The sequence below is a fragment of the Lycium barbarum genome, chromosome 3, assembly GCF_019175385.1.
Source record: "Lycium barbarum isolate Lr01 chromosome 3, ASM1917538v2, whole genome shotgun sequence".
Lineage (NCBI taxonomy): Eukaryota > Viridiplantae > Streptophyta > Magnoliopsida > Solanales > Solanaceae > Lycium > Lycium barbarum.
Window position 1 is genome coordinate 8,383,601 of NC_083339.1, and position 19,907 is coordinate 8,403,507.

At 38.1% G+C, this 19,907-nt stretch overlaps 1 pseudogene; it reads right to left on the reverse strand.

Moving 5' to 3' along the window:
- Positions 1-224: 224 nt before the first annotated feature.
- On the reverse strand, positions 225-6,246 carry LOC132630159 (serine/arginine-rich splicing factor RS2Z33-like; annotated as a pseudogene).
- Between the last annotated feature and the right edge of the window lie 13,661 nt (positions 6,247-19,907).

Genomic DNA, 19,907 nt, shown 5'->3' on the forward strand with positions numbered 1-19,907 from the left:
TTTGGGAATAATCTCTTTTCTTTTTGTCGGTAGAATTTCTTATAAATAACCAAAGGATACAATGCTGCAGTTAAGGAAAAACAATTCACTCAAGCAGGCAGTAACAATAAGTAACCCAACGAAAAATCCATTTTCAAACCAAACCCATCACAAATGAGTTCTTCACTTATTATTTGGTCGAAAGAAATTTCTGAAAATAATGGAAGAAAATCTCATGCTAAATATTTTTGGAAAAAAAGAACAGCCATTACTTCTTGCGGAAAGTAACAGGAAAACATCAAATACCAACTATTCTTCTAACTTTCAATCCCAAATATAGATATAAGTGAATTCTATCAAGTATATCAAATTAGGCCTTCACAAGGTCCAGTGCTCAAAATTCATTCAGAAACATCCCACTAAGTTTCTTGCATACAGTAGATTCCACAAAAGAGTGCATGTCAAGGCAATTCGCTCTCTCTACCTGAGCGCTCATTACGAAACTCACCTTCATCCTCGTCATCATCTACATTGTTCCTCTGGTGGTGCTTGGGACTCGGGCTTCCACTTTCACCATTAGCTTCAGCGGGGCTATCATCATATCTTCGAGGAGCAGCGGTATCATCCCTTCTAGGACTTAAAAGGACTTCCACTTCTTTCTCTAGGGCTTTGGCTATAGGCACCTTCTTCTCTAGCTGGTGAAAGAGGGCTCTTTGCTTCCATAGGGCTACCCTCTTCGAGCGTTGGGCTGCGCTTCCTCGTTTTGGGTGGAGGACTAGGGCTAGGAATTGGACTTGCCTTTCTTGGCTCCGGGCTCCTACTGTAGCTTCTTGATCGCTTGAACATGTCAGCTCGTTCTCTCTTTGGTGGAGGGGATCTTGATAGACTGAAAGAACAAAGGGAAGAGCTCAGAAACATTCCTAAGTATGCGTTTGAACAAAAATATTTAGTTGAAGTTGAAACAAAGAGTTCCTACAGTTGGAAGTCTGAAAAAAATTAGTTGGAAGTTGAGGTTGTGCCTGCACATGAATATAGAAAGAGCTAAAAGCTTTGTGAGTGAAAACATTTCACTTGAAATGCTCCCAAACTAATTTTTCCAAATTTGGCCAGCCAGCCAACCACCTCGCACCAGCAACAGGTCCCAGGCAATTCTATCAACAAGACTAAGACTAACAACAACAACAACATACACAGCGAGTCCCACAATGTGGGGTAAGACTAAGACTAAGACAGATAGAAAGAAATCACCTAGTGTTTTAGTCTTGTTGGGATTTGAACTGAGACCTCATTGGTTCTCAACCCACTTCATTGAACACTAGGCCGCCGAGCAAAATATTAACATGCTAAATAATGACTTTGTATTTGCAAACATCCGAGCAAATAGCAAATTACAGAGCACAAATGAATGACACCTGAACACGTGTTAAAACTCACCTATAGCTGCGACTTCTGCTGTAACTTCGACGAGGAGAACGTGAGCGTGACCTTGACCGCGACCTAACAGGTGACCATGAGTAGCTGCGTCTACTGCAATGAACATCACAAAGTCAAGAAACTCAAAGCAAAAAGATTAGGGACGGAAAATAGAGAAGCAATTGCTTCACAGAGGTTTAAGCACCTGAGTTTTTTAGGACTATTTGGGCATTTTCTTTCTATATGACCTCTTTCTCCACATCGATAGCACTTGTTCTTCCAATCCCCAGCTTTGCAATCTCACGCCCAGTGACTTTCAAGGCCACAGTTAAAGCAGCGGCCTGAACCTGGAGCAGGTCCTTTGCCAAGATACTCACGCGAACCGCCTGGTCCACGTGGCACCTACAGAGAAAAAAACCATCATCCGAAATCTGAATCAACTGATATGTATCATAGGAAAACAAGGTCTAACAACTTACCCATTAAATTAATTATTGTTTGCATAAGAATCAAGCGTCTATCAACAATTACTACTACAATTAGTTCGCTTTGGTTAATCTAGGATAGCAACTTGATGGTGTCTGCAACAAGAATTCCCTACCTCTTTTGTTTTTGGGTAGGGGGGCATCTGGGCATGAGAAGGAAGGAGAGCAATGATGTTCAACAACAACATACCCAGTGAATCCCACAACGTGGGGTCTGGGGAGGGTAGAGTGTACGCAGACCTTACCCCTACCTTAGGTAGGAAGGCTGTTTCCGGAAGACCCTCGGCTCAAGAAAAAGCATAGGAAAGGTCAGATACGGGCAAACAATTCAAAGCAATTATGAAAATAAAAACAATGAAAGTAAATAAGCCATGATAAACCAACAGATACTCGCAGAAATCAAGGGACAAGAAACTATAGAGCAATACAACTACTCGTAAGAAAGGATAAATGCGACTACCTACTAGCCTTCTACCCTAATATGAGTCCTCCATACCCTCCTATCTAAGGTCATGTCCTCGGTAAGAAGGAAAAGCGTCATGTCCTGTCTAATCACCTCTCCCCAATACTTCTTCGGCCTACCTCTACCTCTTGTGAAATCGTCAATAGCCAGCCTCTCGCACCTCCGCACTGGGGCATTTGCATCTCTCCGAATCACATGCCCAAACCATCTCAGCCTCGCTTCCCGCATCTTGTCTTCCACCGAGGCTACTCCAACCTTGTCTCGGATGACTTCATTCCTAATCCTATCGCTGCTAGTGTGCCCACACATCCACCGAGAGCAATGATGTTCAAGACCTATAAATAATACACCCTCTATCCAATTTATGTGACTCTCTTTCTCTCTTTCCTTTTTAGTCAGCCCCAAAAAGAATAAGAATGAAACCTTTTCTATATATTTAAAAAAAAAAAAAACTTTTCTATATTTAGTAACAATAAATTTCCCATTTTACCCTTGATGAAATGATTTATAGCCACACAAATATCAATGACATATTTTAGACCACAAGTTACAAAAATGTTTCTTTCATTCTGAAACTCTGTACCTAGTCACACCTTCATTAAATTGGGACGGAGGGAGTAATTCAACTTAAAAGACAGTACAAATAAAGGAAGAAGGAATGGGGGTTATATTAGCAGCTTTACTGGAACCCTTGTCAGGTACAGCAAAAATTGACAGAGGAGAATTCCAGGGAATAGATGTGTATAGAATACTTACTCCGGCGTCCATCAACGTCACGGCCGTCGCAATAGTTCTTGCATCATCAGCATCTTGAGGATCACTAAATTCCTGTTGAAACACATTGTGTAGCAAACAAAAGATTTTTTTTGGCGGGGATGGTTGAGGGGCTCAAAAATGGAAACTAATTAAAATATTAACACCATCAAAAAGGGGAAACAGAGAGATGATACATACTACGAAGGCATAGTCATGCTTCATGTCCACATCATGTACTCTGCGGAAATGGTTGGCCAGAAACAGTAAGGCCATCTTTACTTACTCAAGCACAGGGAGTTTCATGAACACTTGCCCCTCAAGACGAACTAAACACCAGTTTGAGATTGTTGGGAATTTCCATAAATATACGCAAAGACATTGTAGAAAGGACCTCCAAAGTCTCCTAAAACACGGCAAGACTCCACCAATAGAAAGAATCACCGAAGTCTCCTAAAACCCGGCAAGACTTTCCATCAATTCCACCAAGGCCACCCCTCAAGATTGACCTTCAGGCGAGGCAAATGCCTATAAACCGTCAACAAGATCATTCAAGTTAAAACTCGCAAGCATCTGGAACACATTTTTCCTTTATATATAATACTCCCTCCGGATCAAAAAAAGAGTCCACTTAGCCTTTTTTTCTTCGATCAAAAAAAGAGTCCACTTAGCAAATCAAGAAAGAATTAATCTTGTTTTTCCATATTTGCCCCTATTAAGTGTTATATGATCAAATCCCAAAGCCTATTTAATTAGGGGTAGTTTAGTCAAATTACCTATTTTTGTCTAGGAGTTAGTATTTTCTTAAGGGGTGTGCAAATGGCTAAGTGGACTCTTTTTTTTATCCGGAGGGAGTAACTGATAAGATACTCGAGCAATATATATGCTTGGAAGGAACTACGAATCTCAACGACAAAAGGAAACTTATCCTTCCATTCTAGTTAAAAGAAGCACCACCCTCACAGAAGAGCAACTTGGGTAGCAATGCATTGAACTTAAGGTATATGGGACAAAGTCCACATTAGACAAAAACATAGAAGGAAAATATCACCCAAGGTTCTCTAGAGGGTCAACAAACAACATTACATGGTTGTAATAATAATTTTTCCGGGCATTGCCGCAATTTCAGTTGCTCAATGACAACTGGCTAACATCAAAAGCAGTAAGAAAGCAAATGACAGTGGGATGTCCTATACAAAGAAATGCATGATGCACCAAGAATCTGGAAAAAAATGTACCTCCCATATTTACTGAATACACGCTCCAGATCACGTGAACGGGTCCATGAAGACAAGTGGCCCACATAGAGACAGGTGCTATCTCCCCTCCGATCATCATATCGAGGCATCTTTACAGTACAATTATCAAACTGAAAACATGCACAGAAAAATGTAATGTTGCAACTCATCTGTTCACAAACATTTTAATCACACAACACAAAAGTAATCTAGAGCAGAATTAATCTTGAGGTAACACAACAAACAAGAAATGAAAACTGGCACATCGAGCTATTCTTTAAAAAGTAAAAACTATTACATGTTGAGAATTTATGTGAACAAAAAATTAATGTAAGCCAAAGTGCAAACTCATTTTGAGCTAGTTAAAGGACTTGAATTCACCGAGAGGCTTTTGGAAGGGTAAGGTCCCATCCAACAGAGAAAAATAAGAATTCAAAAAATACTCAATCTATAAACAAGAATGTATCTAAGCTCATTAAATTTCGAAAAGAGAAAATAATCAATAACGTCCAACCTGACATTTCCAATTGACATAATCTAACTCAGATAAATTCCCATCAAGTCAAGCAGGAGCTGACCAAACTAGTTTGATTTTAGCTACAGTATTGAATTAACACAAATTATGGAGCCCAAGTGACACCTCCCACCTAAAAAAGATAAGTCATAGTATGCTTCTTATCAACCAATTTTACATAAGCTTTCAGCAAGAAAAACTAGCATAACCATTCCATATTATAATATCCTAACATTTTCCTTGTAGCAAATTTCTCCTTCTCAATAATTGAAATCAGCAGCTTACAGTATGTAGACAGAAAAGACTAAACCATAAATTCTTTTCAGAAAAAAAAGCTTGAACCTCCAAGCCAAAAAAGTTAATTGGTGAGCCATGCCGAATGAAGAAAAGCATGGAGACCTCATGTCAACAGAAATTCCACGAATTTCCACCCAAAATAAAAACTATCAAGCAAACACACAAAATAACCAGAACCAACTACCAAAATTCACATTTCTAGAAACCATGAGCCCTTTACACTCATTTTCTACCCAAAGAAAAAAACAAGAAAACACAAAAAGTGATCAGAACCAGCCACCACAGATTCACATTGCTAGAAACCATGAGCCCTTATTCAATCCAGCGCCAATCAAAAAACAAATTAAAAAATTATCAGAGCACAAGGCCAAAAAAAGCTTCTACCTTTTTTATTCGGGTGACACAAGAAATCAAGACCATTCAGGAAAACCCAAACAGAAATTCAAAAAAGCTGCTAGAAATCATGAAGTTCCTTTCAACCAAGTTTAACCCCACAGCAAAATTAAAATTTCTGGACAAAAGATTAAACCCTAACTTCTTTCCGGAATTAAGAAAGCTTGAACCTTCAAAAGGTACTATAACGCCAAAAGGTTAATGGTATGCCATGACGAATGAAGGCATGCAGACCTAAAAGTATTAGAAATTCAGCAAATTTTCCACACAAAATAACCAGAACCAACTACCACATATTCACATTTCTAGAAAGAACGAGCCCTTTACACTCATTTTTTCTACCCAAAGAAAAAAAAAAACCCAAAAAGTAATCAGAACCAAACACCACAAATTCACATTGCTAGAAAAATGAGCCCCTTTTCAATCCAGCCCCAATCAAAACAATAAATACAAAAATTTCAAGGGCACAAGGTCAAAAGCTTCATTTTCTTTTTTAATTGTTGACACAAGAAACCAAGGAAAAACCAAACAGAAATTCTCATAATAGGGAATACTATTATAAGGAATAAAAAACAACAATTTTTTTCCAACAATCTATAAAACCATGATTAATAAAACGAATTAAAGGAAAAAAAAATTAAGTCATGGAACAAAATCAACAACTGTAAGGAATAAAAAGAACAATTTTTTTTCCAAGAATATTTAAAATCATAAATTATGGAACTAATAAAGGAAAAAATTACCTCAAGGAACAAAATCAACAACTTTAAGGAATAAAAAGAACAATTTTTTTTCCAACAATCTATAAATTAATTAATTAATAAAACGAATTAAAGGAAAAACAATTACCTCAAGGAACAAAATCAACAAATTTAGGGCATACCATCTTATAAGAAATAAAAAAAGAACAAACTTTTTTTCCAACAATCTTTAAAGGGAATTTTACACTGTATGTCAATTATGGTAAAATATTTACCCGTTTTAGCCCATCTTTTTTAAATTAACCGCCAAAGCCATTTTTTTCATCTTCAGTTTTTCACTAGTCTTATACATTATTATTATACACTTTTATATAAGGTTTATACATTATCTACCGTAAATGTATAAAGTTATATATTGTTTTATAATATTATATACTAGTCTTATACATTATTATAAACTTTTATACAAAATGTCTACATTATCACAGTAGATGTATAAAATTGTATATTGTTGTATAAAGGTGAATATTCAAGTTGTGGCATAAAATATTGGGCTGTAGATTTGTAATTTAAAATAGGAAATTTTACATGGCATGACAAACTTATACTAGGTAATTATATTTAGTAACTATACTTTGTTTTAATTACCTTCCATAGCAAACATCGATATGCTAATCACATCTAATAACTGACACGGTAAAACTTTTGTAAAAGAACCCTGTATCCCATTTCACACTGTTCAAACCGCTTTTCTCTCTCATCGTGTACCAATCTTCTCCGATTTTTTCTCCATTTCCATTCTGCACGATCCTCACCCGATTCACTTATCCTAAATTGTAGCCGCGCACTAATAGGTAAGGTATTGGGTAGTTTTTTAGTTTTCTATTGTGTATTTTGTTCTCTACAATCTTGCCCTCTATAATTTTAAGGAACAAATTTTACTACATTGCCAGGGTTTTTGCATTATTATGCAAAAAAGTGTCCGCCATTGTTAGGGTTTTTGAAGAAGCTTCGAATTTGGGGTTAATGGCGGACGGAAGCACTCCAAGCAGAATAACTAGAGGTATACCTAATAATGTGCAGTATTTTGATGATGCTCCATCTTTTGATTTGTGTATCTCTCAGGATGAACAAGAAATTGCAGGCTCTGTTGCTAGAGTGGCTGCCCAGAGTAGTAGTATCAAACGAAAAGATGGAGTTCAGACTCCATCAAATTCCAAAGCATCCGTACCTATTACTGATAAGCGGAGAAAACTCATCGATGACGCTTCAAGGAGCAAGGGAAAAAATATTATTGTAGATGTGCCTCAAAAGACAGTGGAGGTACTGTATTTCTTTTTCATGAAGTTATGAATACAATATATCTGTGTTTTTTTAGTTTTTCAATATTTGATACAATTTTTCTCCTTTTTATTTGATAGTGTATTTTAATTTGATTTTAGTCGTGAATACAATGTCATGTTCTGTGTATGTGTTTTGTATATGATTTTACTGGTGAAAATATAATGCAAATAGCTACACTGTATAAATTGAGTATTTTATTTTTGATACAATATATTTTGTAATGAGTATTATACATTATGCACCTTGCCATTTATCTTTTTTAGAGTTATTGTATTTTACTTTGTAGTGGGGGTGAATAAAGCATAGCTGTGAACACAGTGCAAAAAATAGATACACTGTATATATAACTGTATTTTAGATTTGACATACTGTATCATTGATCATGTTTTTATTGATATTCTATTTAATCAGTTATTTGTGAAAGATCCTCCTACACATTCGGTGCACATGAGTTGTTACACAAATACGGAGGTATTTAAACAGCTTAAGGACAAACTAACCGATGAGCAATATAAGTTATTCGGGGATACTTGCTTTGGTGTATTCCTCCAGATGTAGCACTGTGAGGTCCAAGCACAGATGGTGAGGTGTTGCATGGTGAGAGAGCTCACGGATAGTTCTATCGATGCTTTTTTGATGGACATAAATGGCAGGGAATTGCGCTTTTCTATTAGGGAATTCGCACTCATTACTGGTTTGAAGTGTATTGGCGATGAAGACGATTTTACAATCAACCGAAAACGGAAAAACAGGATATTGGAACAATATTTTGGTGGGTCTAAAAAATTGCCAAAAAAGGCAGATTTGGTTGATTGCTTCATGGACAAAAATTGGGGCCTCAATGATGGCGATGCCGTTAAGATTGCTATATTATATTTCATACATACGTATATCTTGTCCAATGAGAAAAATGCTACAAGGATACCAAGGCTACATTTTGAATTGGTGGAGACTAGTAGATACAGAGATTTCCCATGGGGTAAGTTAGCATTCCGCGATTTGATCAAAAGTATCAGCCAGAAGATGACTGTTGAGAAAAAGTTTTATAGGCTTCATGGAATGCCCCTTGCCATGCAAGTATGGTTGTATGAGTGTTGTTCATGTGTTGACAACACTCTTGCAGTTAAGTCGGGTGACAACATCCCCAGAATTCTTAATTGGAGGACCATAGAAAGCCAACCAACTTTTAAAGACCAGATGGACGGCATGTTTAAAGAAGATAACAGCCCGGTAATTTGTTGTTCCAACTCTTTGAAGTTTCTATCTTAATTTCTTGATTTTAATTTTGTATACATACATAATCATGAATACATAAAATGGTGTATGTATATAAATTACGAATACATAACAAATTGCATTTTATATTTTTTACACATACTGACAGAAATTGAAATGTTGCTTAGGAGATGCATTCATTTGACAACATAGTGCCGACCATTAACGAGGTTTCTTGTCTTCAATTACCCCCGCTTGTCATTGGTGTGGCACAAACTACCACTGCCCCGATGCATGTAGATGATGATTTTGATGATTTTAGTTCTACCCCACCTCACAAGAAACGTAAGGAGAGACCTGTTGGAGGTTCTTCATCCAAGAAACCAAGTCCTCGCCCCGAAACAGTTCCAACTTCCAACATTAATACCCGTGGGAAGATGCCTTTTGTACAATCTAAAATGCCAATTTCTCCAAACTCCAACCAGCAAGTGCATCCAAAAACCCCATTTGTCCAGCATGACATCCCGACAACCAACAAACAAGACGAGTTGTCTCTCATAAGGCAAGATTTTGATGATTTTAAGAAGTTGGTAAGAGTAATTTATAGCTTTCAATTGTTTTGTTTTATATCAAGTTTTTGAAAGTGTATGATAAGCATACTATATTGATATTTAATTCAAAATTTAGGTCAAGGACGAGTTTAATGATCTTCGCACAACGATGAATGATCTTCGCACAACGATCAATGACAACTTCACAAAGGTTCTTCAAGCTATCAAAGGGAATAATGATTCGGACAAGGTAAAACAAAACAATTAAAAACACTACTATATTCAAGTCAAATAAATATACATTTTTTGCCCTTACAGGGGGCTGCCAGCGAATCTCCATTTCAGCGGCATGACATTGGAATACATCGCTCGGTTGATGACAACATCTCTGATACACCACCAAATCAAAATGAGACTTGCACAGCTCATATTCCAACTGAGGTAATTAGTCTGTATCAGCATTTTTATCAGTATTCTTTATTGTTTATATTTCATTGTATTTCGATTTTATTGATGTCTAATTATGTGTATACATAAATATAAATGAATACAACTGCACTGACTGTATGCATGAAAACAACTGAATGTAGATATGTATTGTCTGTATACATGAATACAACTTGGGAACACAAGTGTCTGTGTACTTGTATACATGAGTGTATATATGAATATAATTTACTTTGTATATATGACTGTATGTGGTTAAATCTGCAAACGAATAGAATATTTCTTCGTTCATCACTGTATATATGATTAAATCTGGTGTCTGTGTATATGAATACCCATTTTTTGATACAATTGACTATACGTGTATACATGAATGTATATATGAATATAAGTATACGGTGTATATGAAAACATTACTGTTGTATCTGTGACTGTATATGAAAGCATTACATGACTGTTGTATCTGTAGTTTCTCCGCAAGTATGTTTCTTGAGTAAGGGCATTACTGTTGTTTATGAAGAAAGTGGTTGTTGTTTGCTTCATGAGGGATGTTGCCCCATTGAAATGATATTCTTCTTATAATCTAGATCAATCTTTATATTTTCATTTTTCTATTTATCCACTTTTAGGGAGAGGGCTGGGGCAATTTAAGGGAGATACTAGATCATGAATAGTGTATACCAGTATAGTTGTGCACTGTTCCTGGTTTGAGTTTGGTTTTATGTGATATGAATTGAAATTCATTTTTGTCCATTGTGTTGTGAATCGAATTTAGTTGGGATGTGAGGTGAAGTCTAATTGCTACTGAAGTTCTAATTTGCTGCTTATATATATAGTAGATTGAGGAATTTGAATTGAACAGAAATTACTGATAATTTTCGGAGAGTTGATGGTTGTTGCATTACTTGTAAATTTTGCAGATTTGGCTGTTTAGATTGTCGTCTACTGTAAAAAGCTATTTGAGAATTGTTTGTTCACTTCATCCTCCAAAATATCTTCTGATTTGTTGATCTTCGTCTTTGTTGTTACACAAGAATGAGCTGTGTCTTTTTATTATTTAACAAGAAAGATGAATATCCTGTCCTTAGGTTCTTTTCCAGTGCTTGTTTCCTCAATTTCTGCGGATGAATTTATGATTATCCTTTCATCAGTAGACCTTTGTTGCATCACTTCATCCTCCAAAATAAGTATACTGTTGTATCTGTGACTGTATATTAAACCATTACTGTTGTATCTTCTGATTTGTTGCATCACTTCATCCTCCAAAATATCTTCTGATATGTTGATCTTCCTCTTTGTTGTTCCACAAGAATGAGTTGTGTCTTTTAGAGGCTTTGTGCTTGCACTCTTTAAAACATCACATGCAAACTGCTTTCGTAAGAGTAGATAAGCTAACCAGTTATTTGAAACATCTAGATAGATATATAACCTTATATGAATGAAGGCTCAGTAAGCAGTTCTATAAATACATTGTTGAGATGTGAAGGACTTTCTTTTTTCAATATCAGACTTGTCCAAAACCTTCGTTGTGAACTTTTCAATAGCATGACTTTCCTTTTTCACTAGCATGGCTTTCCTAATACATGTGACTATCCTGCCCAGTTTCTTAACCATATTACTGTCTTGCTTGATCCAACAGTTACCAGAAATACCAAAAAAAAAAAATGTACATATGAAACTAAGTATTCTGTGTATTTATGGCTCTATATGATTAAATCTGCAAACAAATACAACTTAATGTATTCACTACTAACAACATATATTTAGTTTTTGAACATCGATACAATGTTAATACTGTATTTGCTTACACATAAGCCTTAGTTGGGGATGCTTGTCTCACCAAGGGTAATTCTAGTGGAGATACAGTAAGGGCTGATACAGAAGAGATACATGAAGGAGGTGTCATTTTTGCACAACACATTCAATCAGAGGTATTAAACCGTATTTAATACTGTTCTATAACTCTTTTGTTCGATGTTTTGGTAACTGTTTTATAGTTTGCTTAACTCCGCTAAAAAAGTTTCATCTAATGTTATCGTAGGGCTTCGGATCTCAGATCCCAATTGAAACATCTCAAAGAACAGTTGATATTGTCCACATTGCTCTTGATGGCATGCATAGCAATGAAGGAAGTCTCATGTCAGTTGGTGTATCGTCTAGTACAGTTTGTGGTGGTGCGGCTGATCCACAACAAGACAGAAAGCAGACCATCGGTGATGACAAACAGATTGTTCAGGGACTACAACATGTGGCTCAGTTTGAGTTGGCGGACGAATTACTTCCATCTCAAAATACCATATCAAGAATTGTGATGACATTGCGTAAATATAGACGTCCCGGGCCATTGCAAATATCCCCCTATATGACAAATTTTGGCTCAACTTCGGGTTTGTATTGTTGCATATTTCACTTTTGTATGCTTGTATTCAACCATTTTTTCTTGTATTTAACTTTGATTAACTGAATTCAAGCAGGTAGTTCGGTTAAGCTGACTGAGATATTTGACAAAAAACACCCATTTGAGAATAATTCCATCACGGGGCGACATGATGAAAAGCTCTTTGCTGACTTCTCAAAATGGTTGAGGGAGGGGTTGCTTGTTAGACATGATACCAAGTAAGTTATTTTATGTATCACACTTAGCTGTTTTAATAGATTTTCTAAAATAATTTTGTTACATCTATTTCGTATTTACTTTATAGAAAGAACAAAGAGGACCATTACAAAAAAGGGGAGGCAACACTGCCAAAATTTATGGACTTTGGTATTCAGAAAATCAATGACAAAAATTGGTTTTACCTTTTGTCAATGGATGGACAGATGTGGAATGATCAGGTGCGATGTATTTTATTTTTCAAATATAGTATATATTAGCATGTCCTCAATGCTTACTGTTTGTATACTATTTTTGTGCAGCACATTGATGTCATCTTTTACTACTTCCGAAAGAAAGCAAAGTATGACACAAGTAGCAAATTAAAGTTTACCACTGTCGACTGTGTTTTCATGACAAAAATTGATGCAATAAACAAAGTGTATGCTGACCCGGATGGTGCAACAAGCGGTGGAAAACAGGAAGATATTTTATGCGAATACATGACAGGCCACCGGTTGCAATGTACTGTCCCGTGGCATTTTGTTGACTATGTATTTATCCCAGTCAACGTGAAAGATAAAAATCATTGGTTGTTGGCAGTCCTATCATTCATGGACAGACGTTTATATGTTTATGACTCCTACCGATCAGCGGGTCATGATGCAGCTGTTAAGGTGGAAATAGACAAACTGGCCTCACTGTTGCCTCTGTACTTACATCTCATTGACTTTTATGTTGAAAAAAAAGGAATTGATTTTACTTATCACCCGGCATACAAAGACAAAGCACCGGCTGATAAGTTAGAAGTTGTGTTTGTTGACAATCTGCCACAGCAAAGTCCCGGTAGCATGTACGTCTGTTTCTTTATTCTCTATACTTACATATACGCAGATAAATTATTGTTTTAAAATACATATATTTTTCATATTTGTAAGGACTGCGACATATATGTTGTTGCATTTGCAGAGTATTTGACTCATGAAGAAGTTATTCCACCCAAAGATCTTGATGTTGAGTTACTTCGGACGAGATACGGTGCACTTTTGTGGATTTACGCTCAAAAGAAGATTGAAGTCGATGCCGTAAGCGACAATGAGGCTCCTCTAAAGCCAGTTAGAGGAGCGATAGATTTTGATCAAGTTGAATTAAACATAGTTAATTAAATTCAAGTTTCTTGACTGCAAAACAGATCATGATTGTGTGTTTCATCCTTTATGTTGTTGACTTTTTGATGACTAGAAGGCAATTGTTAGCATGAATACTCAATGTTCAGCTACTCTTTTAATGAATACATTCTGATTTTTTACAATGTATTCATGTTTTGTTATATCTCATAGTTGTATTCATGAATATTATTTTGCATTCATGGTAATATTCACACATAGTTGTATCCGTAATCAGCATGTGTTAAATACACCCACACAAAATTGTATCTGCACCTAGTAATTTATTCACTTAAAAGTTGTATTCACACAAAATTATATTTGGGATTCATAATATCTTGGATACAAGTGTCACGACCCAACCCCGTAGGCCGTGACTAGTGCCCGATCTGGGCACCCGAACCCATCTATCAAATATTATCTCAAATTCTATCAACTCATTCTAGTATATGGCGGAAGCCGACAAGACTTTATTTCAAATTTAGGTAATTTCCAGAAAATTTCGGCAGAGTTTCCTTTGTTTTACGGACTATCCAATATACCCTGCACGCAAAAAATACCAACAAGAGCCACACAGGGCTAACCAAGCAATATATAAACATATGCGGACCGGCCGCCTCGGCGTATAGGATCGCCCAAACAACATATGCGGACCGGCCGCCTCGGCGTATGCGATCGCCCAAACGACAGGTACATACATCCATACAGAAAAACCCTAACCCACAAACATGTCCACAGACCTCTAAACAGACCGACATAATCATATGACGGGACAGGGCCCCGCCGTACCCATGAACGAATATATACAAATGCACTAATAAATATATATACCAAAAGTATAAGCTCCGGAAAGAGAGGAGCACTCCGAATAGCAGAAAGGGTGTCCTAAACAGGTGGATCACCAGGCTGTACGTCTGTACCTGCGGGCATGAAACGCAGCCCCCGGAGAAGGGGGTCAGTACGAAATATGTACTGAGTATGCAAAGCAGAAGGTACAGAAATAAATCTGAATAATAATCGAATCAGATATATAGAAAATAATACATATCAAAATGTTTATTTCCAAAGTATAAATTATGCATAGGGCACTGGAAAATGTGGTCGCCCGCCTGTCGATGGCGCCACAACACAGTATAACACCAGAAAGTTTCAAATCTCCGAATCCCCGTCACACATCACAACACAGCATAACGCCAAACACAGCATAACGCCAAACATAAGTGGAACCCGTCCCTCGAGCGAGGAGCACGGTGAACCATAAACACAGCATAACACCGGAATGTATCAAAAAGCGCACGACAACAGAACCGGCCCGGGAACCGGCGAACGATATCATAGTAGGCACGAGCGGAGTAGTGAGGAATCATATGCATAAAATCATTATTATAAATCCGAAGGATAAGTAAAATAGTCATATTCGAAATCGAAATAATAATTATCACTTTTTGATTCAAAGTTGTCGAATTTACATAAAGGGCGTCGCGGGACCCACGGACGAGTATAGACCCGAACTGAGCCCGCCTATGAAAAACATACCCATTATACATCAAGCAAACTCCTATAAAAATTATTGGAGCGATCCGAGCCTCTATGCGAAAAATATGGCATTGAGAGATTACAAAATTCCTTAAAGTGAACATTTTCTATGCGAATTTCGGAAAGCGATTACTTCAAATACATCATGGTTCATATTTCATAAAAACATACATAAGAGTGCCAAAGATTATATATATATGGATCATAACATGCTCGGATCTCGAATTTGGAATTCCCTTAAAGCTCTAATCTAGCCTATGTGAAACTAAGGCATGCCAAAAGAAGGAAGGTTGCTTTACATACCTCAAACGCTCTCCAATATGATCCAACTCAAGCTAAGTCCAAACTATGATTCGGGCTGCCCACGATCTAAAAATAAGCCATAAAATGCCAAACATTAGCTAAAAGACTCTTTGGGCATTAAATTCCAATTTCGCCCTTAATTCTACAGAAATTTGGGCAGCATTTCCCCTGTAAATAGGCTACCCCGAGAATTTAACTCGGCCGTATCAATCAACAACAACAACAACAACCAACCTAACAACATTAATAATCAATCCGAAAGGTAATACAACCATAATAGCTCTCTTTTCCATCATTCATCAACTTTCATAAATTCAATTCGACGACTTACCTTCAAGCCAAAATCGACGCTTATACGCTCACATACTAACCCGAACCCATACCAAAAACATTTCAAGACATTCTAAGCAATTTATACAATTTTTCCAACAATCCATAAATTTTCCCAAGCTACCCGAAACAACCCCTAACCGAGACAGCCCCCCTAACTTTTTCTTCATTTCCAAATCATGGTTCGTATCTACAATTTACATTCTAACAATGCTATTTTCATCAATACACAATTTACATTAAATGTACAACAACTTCCAAATCAGTCCGCAATATTTACAACATCAATTTGAGTCAATAAACTTTCATTTCCAACATAGAATTCATGGCGACGACGGCTAAACAATAAGCGATACTAATTCAATTCTTGGCACATAAGGTGACCCATTTTCGGCTAACACTACACATATACATATATGGATGATTCTCAATTGTTCTTCACCTTACAATGATCATAATCAACTAACTAGGCATTAATTCATAATTTCAATCACAACACAACAACACCCATTTACACGGCTCAAGCTCCACATACACAACTCACCTCCAACATTTCATATTTCATGATTTTCCTCCATTATAACATACTACAACATGGATATAACCTTCATAACGCAAAAACAAAATCAAATCTTACCTTTTCTTCTTCAACTTTACAATAGCCTAGGGTTTGCAATTGGATACAATGAATGGTTAGATGACCCAAACAACTCTTCCACGCTACTTAGGAACTTCAATATAGTGGGTTAACACCAAGAAATTAATTTTTGAAGGCAAAGAAATGGGGGTTGGTTTTCTTGCTCCTAGCCGTGAGCTCCCCCTTGGTTCTTCCACTTTTTTTTTTTTTTTTTGCTAAGTATAGAATGGTGAGGAGATGACTTAAGGTCATCTTTTTAAGTCCCCATAATATCTCTTATTGTTTGTGGCCCACACAATGTGGTGGACCAATTAAAATTGAACACCATTTGTGTGGGCCAACCATGGAAATTGTGGATAATTTTTTTATCTTCCAATTTTTATCACTTTTGGTCCCAAATTTTCCTAATTGTTCCATACCAATAAATTCATGCACCACATATATCTCAAAATAAAATCAAAGGTCAAGAATCCCGACTTTGTATCCCGAAATAATTTTTTGTCCTTAACTTATCATAATTAAATCCGGATTATTCCACTGTACAAAAATACGGGTTCTAACATCCTCCCCCCCTTTAGAACATTCGCCCTCGAATGTCAGATTAACCTTACCGGTCATACAACAATTTGGGGAAGTTTCCTTACTAACTATCACAACAATACAATCATTGATCAACGATTCATTTATCAAACAACATAGTCAAATAGAGAATTGGATTACCTGTAGGCTCTGAAAATAAATGAGGATACTTCTTCTTCATATGCTCCTCAGCTTCCCAGGTCATTTCCTCTCAGTTATTGTTCCGCCACAGCACTTTAACAGAAGCCATATCTTTGTTCCGCAACCTTTTTACCTGGCGATCCAATATGGCTATAGGCTGCTCCTCATAAGATAGCTCCTCTGTGACCTGAATGTCATCTACAGGAAAGACTCTGGAAGGGTCACCAATACACTTACGAAGCATAGAAACATGAAATACCGGGTGTACCGCTCCCAAGTCAGCTGGCAAATCCAATTCGTAGGCCACCTTGCCTATTTTGCGAATAATCAGATAGGGCCCAATATATCTCGGACTGAGCTTTCCTTTCTTGCCAAATCGCATAACACCTTTCATCGGTGACACTTTCAGGAACACCCAATCGCCAATCTGAAACTCTAACGGTCGACGTCGCTTATCGGCATAAGATTTCTGTCGGCTCTGGGCTGCCAACAATCTTTCTCGAATAAGTTTCACCTTATCCACGGCCTGCTGGACCACATCTGGGCCAATCAACTCAGTCTCCCCAACATCAAACCAACAGATCGGTGATCTACACTTCCTGCCATACAAAGCCTCATATGGTGCCATCTGAATACTGGAGTGGTAGTTGTTATTATACGCAAACTCAACAAGCGGTAAATGGTCGTCCCAGCTACCCCTGAAATCAATAACACAGGCACGCAACATATCTTCTAATGTCTGAATAGTGCGCTCGGCCTGTCCGTCGGACTGGGGATGGAAGGCTGTACTCAGGCTCACCTGGGTCCCCAATCCCTCCTGAAACGATCTCCAGAACTTAGCTGTAAACTGGGCACCTCTATCGGAAATAACAGACACAGGAACTCCATGAAGTCGTACAATCTCCCTGACATAAAGCCTGGCATAATCCTCAGCTGAATAGGTAGTCCGAACCGGAAGAAAATGGGCTGATTTCGTCAGTCGATCAACAATAACCCAAATAGAATCATACCTCCGTGGAGTGCGAGGTAGACCTGTAATAAAGTCCATATTAATGATCTCCCACTTCCACGTCGGTATCTCCATCTCCTGCAATAGCCCACCGGGCTTCTGGTGCTCAATCTTAACCTACTGGCAATTTGGACACTGAGCAACGAACTCTGCTATATCTCTTTTCATACCGTCCCACCAATATAGGCATCTGATATCATGGTACATCTTCGTCGACCCTGGGTGAACAGAATATCGAGCGTAATGTGCCTCGCCCATAACCTTTCGCCGCAACCCTGCAACGTCAGGTACACACAATCTGCCTCTGTGAAATAACACTCCATCAGGTGAAATCTCAAACGGAGTCTTCTCCTGTGCCAGAGCTGCGTCTCTGTACTGTGCCAGAATAGGATCCTTATACTAATGCCGCTTAATATCTTCTGTAATAGATGACTCAGCCATACCTCGAACAGAAACTCCAACATCTCCAAAATCAGCCAAGCGAACTCCAAGACTAGCCAACTGATGAATATCGCGAACCATTTCTTTACTCTCTGATGGCACGTCTGCTAGGCTGCCCATAGACTTGCGGCTGAGTGCATCCGCCACAACATTAGCTTTCCCAGGATGGTAGAGAATGTCAACATCATAATCTTTCAGCAACTCTAACCACCTCCGCTGCCGCAAGTTCAGCTCCTTTTGCCTAAAGATGTACTGAAGGCTCTTATGATCTGTATAAATGTCAACGTGAACCCCATATAAATAATGTCTCCACATCTTTAAAGCATGAATGACTGCGGCCAGCTCCAAATCGTGAGTAGGATAATTCTTTTCATGTTTTCTGAGCTGCCGGGAAGCATAAGCTATCACCCTGCCGTGCTGCATCAACACACATCCCAAACCAATACCAGAGGCATCACAATAAATCACATACCCATCTGGACCCTCCGGAAGAGTCAGGACTGGAGCCGTAGTCAACTTCTCTTTCAGCAACTGGAAGCTACGCTCGCAAGCATCTGACCACTGAAACTTAGCTCCCTTCTGAGTCAGCCTTGTCAAAGGCGCTGAAATGGAAGCAAACTTCTCCACGAATCTCCGATAATAACCAGCCAATCCCAGAAAGCTACGCACCTCTGTCGGCGTCGTAGGTCTAGGCCAATTCTTTACGGCCTCGATCTTCTGGGTATCCACCCGGACGCCATCAGCCCCAATAATATGTCCCAGAAATGCCACTGAAGATAACTAGAATTCACACTTAGAAAATTTATCATATAATTCCTGGTGCCGAAGTGTGCCAAGTACCGTCCTCAAATGGTCCGCATGCTCTGCCTCTGACCGAGAATAAACCAGAATATCATCGATAAATACGATCACAAACATATCCAAGAACGGTCTGAATACCCGATTCATCAGGTCCATAAATACTGCTGGGGCATTTGTCAGCCCAAAAGACATAACTCTGAACTCATAATGCCCATATCGGGTCCTGAATGCTGTCTTGGGAATATCAGCCTCTCGTACCCGTACCTGATGGTAACCCGATCGCAGGTCTATCTTCGAGAAGTACCTGGCACCCTGCAGCTGATCAAACAAATCATCAATCCTGGGGAGGGGATATTTATTCTTGATGGTTACCTTATTCAACTGCCGATAATCAATGCACATCCGCAGCGAGCCGTCTTTCTTCCTCACAAATAATACCGGAGCTCCCCAGGGTGACGCACTAGGCCGAATGAAACCCTTCTCCAATAAATCTCTCAGCTGCTCTTTCAATTCTTTCAATTCTGCAGGTGTCATTCTGTACGGAGGAATAGAGATAGGCTGAGTGTCTGGCAACAGAT